The 16,296-nt window shown below is 48.5% G+C and overlaps 1 protein-coding gene across 2 annotated transcripts in view; it reads left to right on the forward strand.

The window, feature by feature from the left end:
* The window catches only part of RSPO4 (R-spondin 4), a 35,221-nt gene that overhangs the window by 10,106 nt on the left and 8,819 nt on the right, over positions 1 to 16,296 (forward strand). Inside the window, exon 1 of one of the 2 annotated variants that reach the window (XR_001891963.3) lies at positions 5,950 to 8,009. The exons of the other annotated variant lie outside the window; for it this stretch is intronic. The gene's annotated coding sequence lies outside the window, so the exon portion shown is untranslated. Of the gene's footprint in view, positions 1 to 5,949; positions 8,010 to 16,296 lie in introns of those variants that run through there. 2 annotated transcript variants of the gene reach the window in all.

The following is a 16,296-nucleotide window of genomic DNA, read 5'->3' on the forward strand; positions in this document are numbered from 1 at the left end:
ACTCATCCAAAGAAGGTCGTTTTGAGGATGCCAGATTCAGAGGATAGGGTGGTCCTAAGTGCTATGTGACTGTGGCACAGTGACCCATCCTCTCTGAGTCTCTGTTCACTCCTCTATGAAAGTGGACCTCAGAGGACGGCAGTGAGAATGGGATGATGTAACATGCATGCGTGTGTGTATGTGTGTGTGTGTGTGTGTGTGTGTTGCCAGCACATTACAAATGCATAAATGATGTGATGGCTATTTTGGGGTGAGGCCATGGTGAGGCCTGACATCCTGCCCTCTGCCCACAGCGGGCTGGAAAAACCGAGTCAGATGCTGCCTAAGGGCATGCTTTTCCTTCCTCCTCCCCTCTCACCCCTACACCACCCTCCTCATTCACTTCCCCCGCCTCCCTGCAGGCATTTGAGCCAATCAGACTCCTTAATTCACAGCACATCATCAGCATCAGTCTAGCAAGACCTTGCTCTCCTTTGATGTTTCTATTTTTTTTCTTTATTCTTTATATTGTTAAAAATAGCTGATTTTTTATTTTACTTGTAAAAATTCTTTCATGTATTTTTACATTTTTAAATTTTATTTCACTTAAATGTGTTACTTTTATTCTTAATATTTTGTTTTTATTAACTTTAATGCATTTAAATTATTTTACAAATGTATTTTTTGTTTGAATGGATTTTTACACTTTATTTTTATACCTTATTTTTAAATTTTTATTTTGTTATTTAATTTTATTTTTGAATGTTATTTTCACTTTTTTATTTGTTTTAATTATGTAGTTCTTATTCACCTGATTTTTAATTTTAAATTTTATTTTTTCACTTTTTAAACATTTTATTTTTATTTTTCCCACTTTTAAAATTGGATTTCCTGAAGTTTCCTTGTCAACTTATAGGGCTTCCTTGTATTACCTAGATATCAATCCTGTGTTGATTTTGACACAAAAAATACCTTTTTAAATCTGACTTTGTAGAGTCCTCACCTTTGGAGAGTAGAAATCATTACTTACCATGCTGTCAATGTGGTCAAATCCACTGGTTTTTGACGGGGGAGAGGGGGATTGTTCTGCCTTATGGTCTGGGTTTTCTGATCTTATTAAAAAGTCTGGGCCGGGCTCAATGTCTCACGCCTGTAATCCCAGCACTTTGGGAGGCCGAGGTGGGTGGATCACGAGGTCAGGAGATCGAGACTATCCTGGCTAACACAGCAAAACCTCATCTCTACTAAAAAATACAAAAAATTAGCCAGGCATGGTGGCAGGCGCCTATAGTCCCAGCTGCTTGGGAGGCTGAGGCAGGAGAATGGCATGAACCTGGGAGGTGGAGCTTGCAGTGAGCCAAGATCGTGCCACTGCACTCCAACGGTGACAGAGTGAGACTCCGTCTCAAAAACAATAACAAAAAAGTCTGTATAAGAAGGCTCCATCCCTGCAATGCAAACAGTTCCAGAATAAAGGCACTTGGAGTAGCCTTCTCCCTCCTGCCTTCACTTGAGCTGATGATGGAGGACTCGCTCCTGTCTGCCCCCACAGTTTGGGGCTCATCCCTGGTGTGCCCTGAGAGAGGTATGGCTCTTAAAATGAACAAGCATTTGTTGGCACTTTGGAGTGCCCAGCTTGGCAGGCAGTACGGCAAGGCAGGGGTGACCAGGCCACAAGCGCAGGCATCCTCCCGGCAAGTGTTAGTGCTGCTGCAGCAGCCCTCAGGCCTTCCTGAGCACGCTACTGGGACGCTCAATTGCGGTGATGCTCCTCTGTCCACCCTCCTTCCTGACTGTGCCCTTGGATCACTGCCTGCAGTTGGCACGCATATGCTGCAAACCAGACCCTGTCCTTGGGGTCCCCCTCCCCCCTACTCTGATGGAGGTAGTAGCCTCAGCAGCAGTTAGTTAATGATCTTAGTACAAGAGAGCATGAGCTAGCACAGGTCCTGGCACACTGTGAACACTCAGCCACATTAGCCTGGTTCTGCTCTTTGCAGGGGTTCTAAGTCCCTTTGAAGGAGTATCGCCAGCCAGCAGCTCCCAGAGGCCCGCATGCCTCCAGCTGAGGGCTGCTTTGGCTGAATCAGGACAGGTTGTAGCTGCTCATCTTGTTTCCAGCCCAGAATCCAGGTTATAACTGGGTAAGAAGGGTTATGGTTCCCACTTCGCAGATGAGGAAACCGAGATCCACTAATAGTGAGTGCCGAATTTCCATGCCTGTGTAGGCCCAGGTCCCTCTAGCTGCCTGGATTTGGATTTGGTGGAAACAGTGCCCCCAGGGCCAGGAGAGGTTTCCAAGGTGGAGCCCCCAACTCCCTGTGTTCCTGCCTCCCCCACCATGCACTGGGTCTCTTTCCCCTTCTTTCATTCAACTCCTCCCTACTGGCATCCTACCATTTACTGAGCACCTACAATGCACCAGAGGCTTTGTATGCATTGCCCACAACCTTAGGATCCTACCTGGTGAGCATTTGCCGTATGAGCTAGGCATACAGCCAGGTGCTCTGCAGGTTATTACCTCACTTTACCCTGCAAGCAATCCTTTAATAACATCATTCCTATTTTGCAGATGAGGTGCAGAGACTCAGAGAGTTCAGAGGGCTTTCCTAGGGCCAGGGTGGCAGAGCTGGGACTCAAACCTGTGTATGCAACCTGGGTTCCCTCCTGCCTGGCACTGCCTCCCATCTCTCTACTTCTGGGGGCTGGTCAGTTAGTCTGGGAACCTGGACTGGGTGGATGTCACGGTTCTGAGAATAGGTGACTTTACTACCTATTCTCAACTTGGAAAATGACTTAGGGAGCCACCTAAATACTGCCTTGGGTTTTGCACCAGCTTGGGAGATGGGGGCCGGAGGATATTCAGTCTGCTTAAAGTAACAACTAGAGGAACTCAGAACAAGTACCTCATCCCAGCAGGCTGCAAAAGTCAAGAGGCAACAAGAGGTCAAGGAATCACAATTTGAACCAATGACCAGGAGAAGCAGAAGCGATTTGGGACATTATGGAGGAGGCACCACGTTCTCTCCTGCTTCTGGGCTTTTGTACCCACTAGTCCCTCCGCCAAGAGTGCTTTCTTGTATGTCTCAGATTCTAGGTCTAGGTCTCTTAAAAGCTGAGATCTGCCTGGGCATAGTGGCTCTCACCTGTAATCTGAGCACTTTGGGAGGCTGAGTCAGGTGGATCACTTGAGGTCAGGAGTTCGAGACCAGCCTGACCAACATGGTGAAACCCGATCTCTACTAAAATTATGAAAACTAGCCAGGCATGGTGGCGGACACCTGTAATCCCAGCTACTAGGGAGGCTGAGGCAGGAGAATTGCTTGAACCTGGGAGGCGGAGGTTGCAGTGAGTTGAGATCACACCACTGCACTCCAGCCTGAGTGACATAGCAAGACTCTGTCTCAAAAATAAATAAATATATAAATAAAAAACTAAGATCTGTCTAGCATGTGCTATGTGCTGCACTGTGGACTAAGTCACTTACCCTTTAATTTTCATAATAACCCATGAGCAGAGCTTGTCTGTCCATCCTCCCTGGATCCACCCGCTTCTCATAGCTGCCAGCCTCGTCTAGGCCATTAGAATGACCAGAACCCCTACACCCTGAGCCCCCAGCTTCTACTCCTGCCCCACAGTCCATTCCCCTCAGCACCAGAGAAACTTTCAAGGTGGCAGACACTCCTCGGCTTGCAACCCACAGTGTTTCCTGACTCAATTCCCAGAAAACCCAGCACCATCCTAACTCGTCCATGTGTCCTGAGGGTCTGGCCCCTCTGCCTCCAGACCTCACCAACCACCACTCTCCCCTCGGTCACTGCACTCTGGCCTCGCTGCTCTCTTCCACACCACGTTCTTTCCTGCTTCTGGGCTTTTGTACCCACTGGTCCCTCCACCAAGAGTGCTTTCTTGTATATCTCAGAGATGCCCTTCTAGGCCACCCAGGCCCTCCCTCCTGCCACTCTGTGTACCCAAATTCAATTCCCTGTCATTCTCTGAAATGATCTCCCTCTCCCACTTAGGATGTAAACTTCATAAGGGGAAGGTCTGTCTCATTCACTGATGTATCCGCAGTGCCTTGAAAAGTGCCTGGCTAGAAGGAACAAGCTTTTCAGTGGGTGGGTGATTGTGTTCATTTTAATCTTGTTTGTTTGTTTTTGAGAAAGGGTCTCTCTCTGTCACCCAGACTGGAAGACAGTAGCATGATCATAGCTCATTGCAACCTTGACCTCTAGGGCTCAAGCAATCCTCCCACCTCAGCCTCCTGTGTAGTTGGGACTATAGGTATGCATCACCATGCCTGGCTAATTTTTTTAAATTTCATTTTCATAGAGTTAAGGGTCTCACTGTGTTGCCCAGGCTGGTCTCAAATTCCTGGCCTTAAGTGATCCTCCCACCTCAGCCTCCCAAAGTGCTGGGATTACAGGTGTCAGCCACCACACCTGGACAGTGTTTATTTTACAAATGAGCAAACTGAGGTTAAGTAACTGTCCCAGGGAGTAAAGGTAGGGCTGGGATTTGAGAACAGGTTTATCTCATCCCCAGACTTGGAGTCCTACCTCTACCCTCTAAGGCTGCTGCCCAGCAGGACTAATTGAAAGATTCATCTCTGGGAAGGACAGGGTAACCACGAGAGACGTGTCATTTGGAATAGCAGTGTCCCAGCCATCCTCAGGCCCAGAGCAGGGTGCAGCAATGGATATAGCAGACCCGGGCTACCCAGTCAGGGGCCAGGGGCCAGGCTGTACACTAGCCCAGATAGAGAGGACCAGCTGGCTGGAGATAAAGAGTCAAAGGTGTCCATCCAGAGGTCTGAGTTCTAGCTCCTCCCCTCCCATGACTCACTGTGTGGCTCCTAACAAGTGCCTACCCGTCTCTGAACTCAGGACACTGCCTGTCAAATGCTGTTACTACCTCATGCTACAGATAATAGACTCTGCCTAAATTGCCTTCTCAAAATAAGGTACCAGAGTCTTTTACAGTTTCCGTATCTTGTAGGTCATGGTAGTATTTCATTCTTGTTCTCATCTTCAATTTGAAAATTCTTAGGGAAGTAGAACAGCTTTGCATATGGTTATTGTCCCATTTGTCTTCCTTTTTTAAATTACTTGTAATGTCTTTGCCCATTCTCCCTCAACACACTTGGATCATTCCCCTTTTTTCTTATTGATTTATAGGAGCTCTTTGTATATTAAGGATATTCTTGGCTACTTTGTGTGTAACTGGCTTAATGATGATACTGAAGTTGTAACAGAGGGTTACAAACATGACATGCTTTCCACACATCCCCCATCCCCCGCCCCCAATACACAGTCATATTTTTAAACTCCAATCCTTAATAACTTTGGGCAGATCTCAAAGCTTTCTGGTAACTTTCAGCTATTAATAAGTCCTAGAGAGGATGTCTGACTCCACTCTCAGATTCAGGAGGCAGCTCTCTTTAGAACAGCAAAATATGTCCTATTCATTCTTACATCCAACAAGTATTTTACAGAGCACCTAGTAGACATGTGGCCCTATGCATGGCGCTGGAGAGTCACTGGTGAATAAAAGGGTCTGGGAAATTTACATTTCCAATCCAGTATGATTTTGTGTGTCTTTCTAAAATGTTTCTACAGGTCTGTGATTTGTCTTTTACCTTTAATAAATAAAGGATCCTGGCACATAGATGGTATTCAAGAAATATCTGCTGAATGGATGGATGGATGGATAGATGGTTGGGTGGATGATGGGTGGGTGGATGGATAGATGGATGAATGGATAGATGAGTGGGTGGGTGGGTGGATGGATGAATGGATGGATGGATAGATGAGTGGGCAGATGGGTAGGTGGATGGGTAGGTGGGTGGGTGGGTGGATGGATGGATGGATGGGTAGATAGATGAGTGGGTGGGTGTGTGGATGGATGAATGGATAGATGGGTGGGTGGGTGGAAGGATGGATGAATGGATGGATGGATAGATGGGTGGGCAGATGGGTAGGCGGATGGGTAGGTGGGTGGGCGGGTGGATGGATGGGTGAACAGTGGGCCTTTAGAAACACCGAGTTTAAACATCCATTTAACAGATGGAGAAACTGAAGCCCAGAGACAGAGACACTTGCCTGAGGACTTGCAGAACTAGACAAGAGTCCACATCTGGGGCTCTCTCCCTTGTACTAGGATTTGAGTGTTGAAGAAGGCCCATGGGGAGAGACCAAACCCAGAACAGGGTCCCTGAAGATGCTTACTTTGTGCCAGGTGGCTGGAGGCCCAAACTGCATTCCCAACTCTCCGCCACCTCTTGGAAGCTCCAGGTACCCAGGTTGCTGGCTGAGAAGAACTGGGGCTGTCCCAGGAACACTGGCAGGGACACATTGACCAAGGGCCTGCCTCAGTCAGCCCTGACTTTTAGACCTGCCCCCTTTCCTGATGCTCACTGGCAGCAGGGCCCCAAGTCTTCTCAGCGCTGGGAGCTGGTTATATTCACCTTAGCAGGGATTTGCCGTCTGCTCCTTGCTCAAGCCCCGCCCTTTCTACCAATTGAGTACAATGTCATCTTGTACTCACCTCTCTTAGAAACCTTTCCTCCGTCTACACAAACCAGTCCCGCCCCTGGCCTCAGCTTCTGTCCCTACATCTGCCTGCCTAGAAAACCACCCCTGATGTCTCCAGTCTCTGGACTCTCACTCCCACCCTGCCTGGGTCCTTCACTTGGCTCTGAGCCCTGCTCGGTGGAGGTCATTGGCTTTCTCCACATTTGTATGGGCCTGGTCCTCCCAAATAGGCTGTGAGCACCCTAAGAGCAGTTTTTGAGAACCTTTATTGAGCCACCATTCATTCATTCATTTAAGAAATAATGAATAGGCATAATGGGTATAATCACAAATGGGTAGTTAATGGGCACCTACAATGTGCAGGGCTGTGGGAATTTAAAGGTGAGCAAGGCAAGCTGGGCCCAGCTCTCAAGGGAGCATCTCGCATGAATCAAGTAGTAACGGAGTGCTCGTTCATCTGCTGTGAGCTGTGCTAAGCACTTTGCGTGGATGAGTTCATGGCATCCCCACAACTGCCTGGGAGGTGGTTGCTACTATTGTCCCCATTTCACAGAAGAGAAGACCAAAGCTCAGAATAGTAAAGCCACTGGCCCAATATCACCCAGCTAGGAAGTGGTGGTTTGTCCGGCCCCAAAGCCAAGGCAACCACAACATTCTGCTGAATGCTCTGCCCTGCTGGTACCCCACCTCCTGAGTGCTGAGAAGGGTCCAGTGGGCTAGCAACCTCTAGCCCTGATCCCAGGGAGTCTCTAAGCTGGGAGTCATCTCCACGGCCCACCCCCTTGCTAGGGATGGTGCAATCCACCCCCAGGCAGAAATGTGCTGGGGGATCTTCTGAGCAAGCCTCCAGTGGTGGCGATTGCCTCCCATATGTGGAGGCCTGAGTGGGCAGGCGGGTGCCCAGATGTTGTTTATTTCCCTTGGTCATCGGTAACATGCATCCTGCACTGCCAGGCGGGCATCGGAGGATGCACTGCCCAGCACTGTCTGTGTGGGGCCCTCCTGCATGGTTCTGGGTCCTTCCCAAGGACAGAGCAGGGTCCTCAGCAGGGTCTGGCCCGCCTCAGTCTCACTGCCTTGGGGCAGGGGGCAGTGGTGTCTTGCTGTCCTTCCCCATACTTCTTACCCCCCGGGAGTCCTCCAGGACAGCTGTATTAAATCCTTAGTTCACCATGACATGATGTTCTCATGCAAGACATACTTCCCGGGGCACACCCCAATTATGAAGAAACTCTACCCCCAAAAATGTTGGCATCAAAACCAAAAGCTCTGCACTGATTGTCAAAGCAGTTCCAGGATCACAAATGCCAACACAGGCAGGGTGGGTGGTGATCATAATGGTAGTAACAGTGATGTCATGGAGACCCGCTTGAGTGTCAGCCCTGCCCAGGCCCCCACAGCACATCTGGGAGGTCAGCCAGGAGGATTCCTGTTTTACAGATGAGAAAACTGAAGCACAGAGAGGTTAAGGCACTGGTTCAAGGTCACATGGCAAGGGTAAGGGGCAAAGCTGAAATTTCAATCCAACCAGTCTGGCTCTTAACCCTATTTCACACTAGTAGTTCTCAAAGTGTGGGCCCAGGGCCAGCAAAGGTCAGCATCACTTGGGAACCTGTTAGCAATGTGGATTCTCAGGCCCTGTCTAGACCTACTCAATCAGCAACTCTAAGGTAAGGCCCAGCAGCCTGTGTTTTTAACAGGCCCTCTAGGTGAATCTGATGCATGTCCAAGTTTGAGAACCCCTGCTCTACATTGTGTTCTACTGTGAGTGAGGGAAGTGGGTGTTAAGAGGTAGCTCAAGGAAGAGAACGCAGGGCAGCTGACCTTTGCCCTCAGTATCTGGAATACAATAGAGAGGGGTAGGGTCTGCAGTAACCTGGGGAGCATGTGCCTTATTGATGTACCTCTAACCACTCGCTGCCCTGTGACAGCAGACCCAGTGTTGGCAGATGTTCTGACTTTTTCCAAGGAAGTTCAAATTCCCGCTTTTTAATGTGAAATCTCTTGATTTTTTTAAATGCTAGAAATCTATCCAAATTAGTCTTGTTTTTAAAAATGTATGGGGCTAGAGTTTCTGGCTTGGGTATTAAGGACATTTCAATGAGAGTCTCACTGTGGGCTGCTGAGGACACGAGCTTCCATAGGAGAACGTGACATTTTCAGGGCCCCAGATGTCACCCTGCACTTTTTGACCCCCTCAGGGAAGTTCTGCAGAGTGAAGGCAGATGGAAGATAAGATATGGCAGAGATGACCCTAAATTCACTCAAAACCCTGAAATGGGAAAAAAAAAAAAAATACAGCAATCACTTGCACATGTTGAGCCATTGACTCCTGCTGAAACAAGGTGCTTAGGGCAGTTCTCAGGATATGGGTGACTCTGAGCTTAGGGACCCTTGTTTGAAGAACACAGGTTATTCCCTGTTCCCAAAAGAAAGAATAAGCCTGCCCTTCACCTAGGACCAAAGCTGCTGGCTAATATCTCTGCCCTGAGCACGTCACCATCCAGAGGGCAAAAGACCATGTCCCTGGAGCCTGCTGGCCTCCTTCCAGCCTCACCAACATCTCTGCCTTCTTTTTGCTCACCTAGGAAAGAGGAGAAGGGTCCAGATGTTGGTTGACAGTCCCACTATGTGTCACGATGGTGAGGGAATGGGGAGGGAACCTAGGTTTACAGAGGAGCACCTACTATGTGCCAGCACTTGCTGGTTTGCACATCCCTCATAACAAGTCACGTGGAGGTAGGAATTGCTGCCACCATTTTTCAGATGGGGAAACTGAGTCCCACAGAGAGGAGGGGACTTGTTCAATGAGTGATGGGGCCAGGATATCAATCTGGGAACCTGCATCATTACACATCTTTAGATTTTTAAGTCCCGTGAGGGCAGAAAACACATCATTCTCAATATAATAATGGTATTATTTATGAGATGCCTGCTGCAGGTGGTCTGAGCTAACAGTTTTTCATGTACCATCTCCTTTAATCACAACAGCCCTGCAAAATAGGCATTATTATTCCCATTTGCAGCTGGAAAAACTGAGGCTTGTAGAGGTAAAGTACCTTGCCCAATGTCACACAGCTCCCCCAAAGCTCATAACCACTGAGTCCCAGCAATGGACCTGACCCAGAATAGGGGTTCAGTAATTGTTTGTTGAATGAATGAGTGAATGAATGAATGGATCACTGAACCATGGGTTAATGCATGCATTCAGAGTTGTCATAAGCCTTTATCACTTTGCAAACTGTCAAATCTGGTGTGTTTGATTCCACTGTCATTCTCCATAAAATGGACATCTAAGTCTGGACTTATCCCTCGAGTGCTTGAGGAAACATGGAGTGACTCAGATTTCATTCTAAGCCTCTCCAGCTGCTGGAGCAACACAGGGCCATGCTTTTGTGGCCTGCTGGTGTTTTGACTGAGGGAGGATGGTCTTGATTATGGGAGACGTTTGTTAATGGAAATTACATGGGGTGCCTGCCATCCACTGTGATGTCCCAAGAAAACTTGGGGAGGTTGCAATTAGAGCTTAAATGCTTTTAAAATGTGCATCTCGGCTGGGAGAGGACAGCGATGGAGGCCGAGATGTGTAGAAGGACCCAGGGGGTTTCAAAGTGTGCTCCCTGGAGCCTCAGTGTCCCCTGGAGCACCAGGGTGATCAGGTTGGGTAGGTGGTGCTCCAGGCTCCTCATTCGTGCCAAAGCAGAGCTGCTCTACCGTGATCTGTTTGCTATCTAGTGAGCTACATCCATTTTTATTGTAGTTTGACAGAAGAAAACTAGCTCAAGTGAAAAAGTCACTTTATTTGGAGCTATGGGACCAGCCAAGCTTTGGGAAGGACTGGGAGGCAGTGAGAAACTTTTTCTGTCTTAAGGAGCCCATGAGGTTCTGGTTGCCGCTTCTCTCTCTGCATCTGATTTATTTGTCTCTCTCTACTTCTATATTAGTCGGGAATCATTTGGTTGCAAGTGACGGAAAACCTAACTCAATGTGACTTGAGAAAAGAAGAGAATTTATGGATCCCCAGGGTGGATCCACATGCACAGATGACTCTTTTTGGTCTGTCTGTGTCTCCTGGCTCTGCTTCTGCTGTGTGGTCTCCATTCTCCAGAAGCTCTTCCCTCATGTGGCACCCACCAGCTCTGATCTATATCCTCCTAGATCCAAAGATAGGAAAGGAAAACACACATCTCCACACACATCTGTTGACCTCAGCAAAAACCCCAAGACTAGCTCTCTTGGGGATGCGCACCTGTGTCTGAACCTACAACCACTGTAGTCAAGGGGACCTGATGCTCTGATTGTCCAAGCCCAGGTTAAGTGCATCTGGGTGGAGATGGCAACACATGAACCTCAAAGCCAGACAGTGCAGAGGAGCGGGGCCTCTGTTAGCTAGTGCCTACCAAGGCTTGTCACACATATGCATCGGAACACGCTACCCTCCCACCTGCAGATAGCCTTAGTTAAGGCCAGCCCAGACCATTGTCCATCAGCCAGGAGAGGGAAGGTCTAATTGGTTCATCCTGGAAAAGACAGCCATTGGCTAGGGTCAGAGTCATGCCCTACAAACATGATTACTGGGGCCAGTTCTCAGGGAAAGGAGACTGTGAACAGGGAAGACACTTCCAAAATTCCTGTTACATTTATTTTGGACTTGTTAAAGTGCACATTCCTGGCCCAAAGCAGACACTTTACAAGCCTCTCTGGAGATCGTTATGCACAGTCAAGTTTAAGAACCATCGTTTGGATCTTTCTAGAGCAACGCTGTACAGACTCTTGTCATCACTGATGATTCACAAAGTGAACATTCAAGTGCCTACACCCATGACTTTAGGGTAGGGGGTAGAGAGAGGCAATAGCACTGCTTTTCTAATGAGTTACAGAGACATGATGAAACACCAGACAGGCTGTCAGAAGTCGAAAAGCAAGAGGTGCCATTACAACATAGAGGCACAAGAGGGCATCCTAGCCAACTGCCAGGGTCAAGGATGAGGCCGGAAAGAGCCACTGCCCTTCAAAGACTGGGGTGCTGAAGGATGCTAAACACCATCCTGCGAGCCAACACTCTTTGAGGTCTGGGAGGGTCTTTGTTGGGTTCTTTGGCCTTCAGCATATACCCAAGCTTTTTGAGGTCAGGAGTTCGAGACCAGCCTGGCCAACGTGGTGAAACCCCGTCTCTACTAAAAATACAAAAAAAAAAAATTAGCTGGGCTTAGTGGCGGGTGCCTGTAATTCCAGCTACTCGGGAGGCTGAGGCACAAGAATCGTTTGAACCTGGGAGACGGAGTTTGCAATGAGCTGAGATCGTACCACTACACTCCAGTCTGGGCAACAGAGTGAGATTCCAGCTCAAAAACAAACAAACAAACAAACAACAACAACAAAAACAAATAGTACTGTAACTCTAACAGAGGACTGAGGCTTCTTTGCAGTTTGGCTGCCTGCCTTTGGGGAAATCTCCACCCCTTCTGGCCTCAGTGTCCCCAGTTGAAACTGCAGGAGTCATGCTGAGTGACCTCTAAGCTCTTCTAAGAGCAGTAAGAGCTTTGCTTTGTCTCCATCTTGACCCGTTATCTCATCCTGCTTTGCTGTCACTTCTGTGGACTTCAATTCCTCCCACCAGGCTGTTTGTCCTATAGGGGTAGGGACCATGTGTGGCTCACCCCCATGGCCCCAGGCTCTGCCTGACACAGGAGACCCTGGACAGATGCTCTAAGAGGGCAGCGTGGGGCAGAGTGATGTGGGTCCACCCCTGCCGATTCTGTGTGACCCTGGACATGTCATTTCACCTCCTTGATTCTTGGTTTTTCTCAGCTGCAAAATGGGCGGCAACACCATGTCAGGGTGTGAGTCTCTGTCCACAGATTCATTTTGCAGGAAATGCTACTTTGTTTTTCTGTAATTTAACAAAATTTGTAATTTGAAGTCCTATTCTGTCAGGTGGTAGAGATCACCGCAAGTCAACTGAGGGTCCCCTTGCTCTTTGGTAGTGGGGTCGCATCTCAGGTCCAGTGGGCTTCCACAGTGCCGAGGCACAGAGCAGGGCACCTTGGTCTCCACTGATGTGACTCTGTGCTGACTTGCGTGGCAGAAGACCTGACATCATCAGTCAGTGTGTGCGTCAGAAAGGCCCAGTGACCTAAACAAATGGGCAATGCTTTCCTTCCTTCCCCAGGAAAGAATCTCAGCGGTGGGCAGTCCTGGGTTAATACAGCCACACCAAGCTATCTTTCTGTAAGATCCCTCTGCCTCCTGGATCTGCCATGGCTCCACTCTCAAGCCTGCAGTCCTGCAGGTGGAAGGGAAAATGGGAGGAGAACAGTGCCAGCATTTCCCAAGGGGCTACGCAGGGCATGCCCGCTCACATCCCATTGGTCAGAGCATAGGCACATGACCACATATAGCTGCAAAGGGCCTGGGAAATGTAGTCTTAGAGGACGTAAACTCCGCTTAATATCAGGGTTCTGGCCAGGCGCTGTGGCTCAGGCCTGTAATCCCAGCACTTTGGGAGCCTCAGACAGGAGGATTGCTTGAGCCCGGGAGTTTGAGACCAACCTGGGAAACATGGCGAAACCATTTCTCTACCAAAAAAATATGCAAATTAGCCCGGCATGGTGATGCACACCTGTAGTCCTAGCTACTAGGGAGACTGAGGAGGGAGGATTGCTTGAGCCCGGGAAGTCCAGGCTTCAGTGAACCAAGGTCGCGCTACTGCACTCCAGCCTGGGGAACAGAGCAAGACCTTGCCTCAAAATATAAAATAAAAATCAGGGTTCCACTACTGAGGATGAGGGGAGAGTGGACGAGGGGATGACTAACAAAGTGTGCAGAGGCACGAGTCTCCAATGCTCTTGGAACCCAAGTCCCCTGTCTTCAGAATTTGTCACCTTCCCCTGCTCAAGACCTCAGCTTGAAGATGGGACAGGGCTTGGGAGGGGAGCTAGTGGAGAAGGAGAAGAAAGAATGTAGACCTCCTCCTGCCCCAGGACACAGTAGAGGCTAAATTCTTTTGTTCTTTATGCATTTTTAGGGTGAACTATTTCAAACCTAAAGTCAAGAATTGAAAATAATACAATAAACATTTGTGTGCCACGATTCTGAATTCAGTGTTGGTTAGTCTCATGTCTTCTGCTCTGAATACATATTTACAAGTAACAAATACTACAAAATATTGCTTTGCAGGTCCTTGAACTTTATATAAATGGCTCTTACTATATGATTCACCGCGCACCTTGCTTTTTTCCTCTCAGCCCCATCTTTGAGCTGTGTCCACAATGATAACTGTAGCTACCTCAGTCATTTATCATGGCTGGATTGTGTATGTGGTATCTGGCAGTGGTGTATGAATATACCACAATGTATTTATTCCTTTGGCAGAGCGTTAGCTTTTTGCAGTTGTTTGCTATTAAATAATGCTGCAATAAATATCTTTGTCTCTTTCTACACATATACAAGGGTTTCTCTAGGTCAGTGGTTCTGAAAGCGTGATCCCTGGACCAGCAGCATCAATGTCACCTGGGAACCTGTTAGAAATACAAATTCTCAGACCTACTGAATCAGACGTACCAGTGGTGGAACGCAGTGACCTATACTCCAACAAGCTCTCTAGGAGCTGTTGTTGTGCACCAGAGTTTGAGAACTGCTGCTCTAGGATATACACCAGAAGCTAATTTGCTACATTTAGAAAAGAGACATTAGGCTAGGCGTCGTGGCTCACATCTATAATCCCAACACTTTGGGACCCTGAGGCAGGAAGATCACTTGGGGCCAGATTTCAAGACCAACCTGGGAAACAGAGAGAGATCATCTGTACAAAAAATTTTTTAAATTATCTGGGTGTGGCGGCACATGCCTGTAGTCCCAGCTACTTAGGAGGCTGAGGCAGGAAGATTGCTTGAGTCCAAGAGTTTGAGGCTGCAGTGAGCTAGGATCATGCCACTGCACTGGAGCCTGGGTGACACAGCGAGACCCTGTAAAAAAAAAAAAAAAAAAAAAAATTTAACACAAAAAAGAAAAGAGACATCTTCAGATTTATTAGATACTGCTAGATTTTTCCCCAAAGTTGACACTCTTATCTAAGGTGAAAAGGTGAAGGTTTCCTCTCATTCTTGCCAGCTCTTGGTAGTATCAGAATCTGAATCTTTTGCTGAGTGAGAAGTCTGGACTCTGCTAAATTCTCAGTGGATGTTCTTATCTCTCTGACTCTGGGAATCCCCCTTACAACATCACACTTGCTCTCTGCCCTCAGGTGCCTGCCAGGTATGCAGCTCCAGAACACAAAAATCTTTATTCTGCTTTCCTGTTGCAGTTTCTCATCCCAGGGCAAGAAAATTGAGGGCATTGCCAACTTTGGCTGGGAACAGGATCCCAGGGTACACGTTAGTACCCTGGATCAGTCAGGCTCCTGAGTTATAAGCCACAGAAATATGGGGCCTCCCCGAATCCAAGGAACGGAAGATGAGGTTTGGGGACATAGCAGTACTCATCCGAGAGCTGGAGCAGGAAGGAAGGAACAGAGGGACTGAGGGATGGGAGGGTGAGAGAAAGGCCTCAGCCAGGGCTAGGCAGAGAGCCTGCTCTGCCTCCACCATGAACCCCATTTCTGTGTGACCCTCACTCTTGAGTCCCACTCCCAGGACTGGAGTCACCAGAATGTGTATCTGGCCAGGCTTTCGCCAGCTCTCACCTGCTGCCAACTTAAAGAAGGGCCAGCCCTCTTTTGGTTTCTGTTCCGGGGGAAGGTGCCAGGATGTGCTCCCCATCAGGACCTCGCACAATGGGGAATTCCTCTAAAAGGGAGATGGGGCACCAGTAGGAAGAGGGGAGCACCTGGGAGCTGGAGAGCTAAGAATGTTTCCTGCTGGGTGGTCTTGGGGCTCAGATGAATCAAGGCGCTAACCGGATTATTAACCAGTCTGACCCTAATGACATATAAACATGAAACCATTTACTGTTTCCCCAATTGCCACCTCTCAAAAGCTGCACTATCCTTTCCTGTCACTTAATGACACCTGGTCATTTTCTAACTCTCCCCCACCTCCTACTCCCAGTGGTCTCCCCTGATGCCTCATACTGCTGGGGCACGTCCCAGCAACCAGCCCTCTTGTGCCAGGCAGCAGGAATACCACCTAAGCCCGGCTACTCCCAAGGTGCCCCTTACCACTGAGAAACCCCTCACGCGTGCCGGGAAGGATGTGCAGCCTCTTCTACCACACTCTCCCCCTCAGCTCTGCCCTTCTGTCTCCCGGTCTCCTTTGTCTGCTCAAAGAGGAATGGGAAGGGGGCAGATTGACAGGACTATGGACATGAGTTTATGTCCAAGCAAGACACGAGATGCTGGCACCTTCTCGCTAGCACCTCTTGTCTTTGTAAGTTTCTCTGGCATCTCCTCACTTCATTGAGAGGGTTGGGAACAGAGGAAAAGTCACAGCACCACAACTCACTTCTTTTTATTTTCTTCTTTTTTGGAAACATGGCTTCATTCTGTCTCTCAGACTCGAGTACAGTTGCACAAACACAGCTCACTGTGGCCTTCCCAGCTCAAGTGATCCTCCTACCTTAGCCTCCCAAGTAGCTAGGACTACAGGTGTGTGCCACCATACCTGGCTAATTTTTGTATTTTTCTTGTAGAGACAGGGTCTCGCCATATTGCCCAGGCTGGTCTCAAACTCCTGGACTCAAGCAATCCTCCCACTTTGGCCTCCCAAAGTGCTGGGGTTACAGGCATGAGCCACTGTGCCTGGCCGGGCTGTCAATTCCTAACTCCCATGAGTTCCTCCCTGCAAGT

The sequence above is a fragment of the Papio anubis genome, chromosome 16, assembly GCF_008728515.1.
Source record: "Papio anubis isolate 15944 chromosome 16, Panubis1.0, whole genome shotgun sequence".
NCBI classification, from domain to species: Eukaryota; Metazoa; Chordata; class Mammalia; order Primates; family Cercopithecidae; genus Papio; species Papio anubis.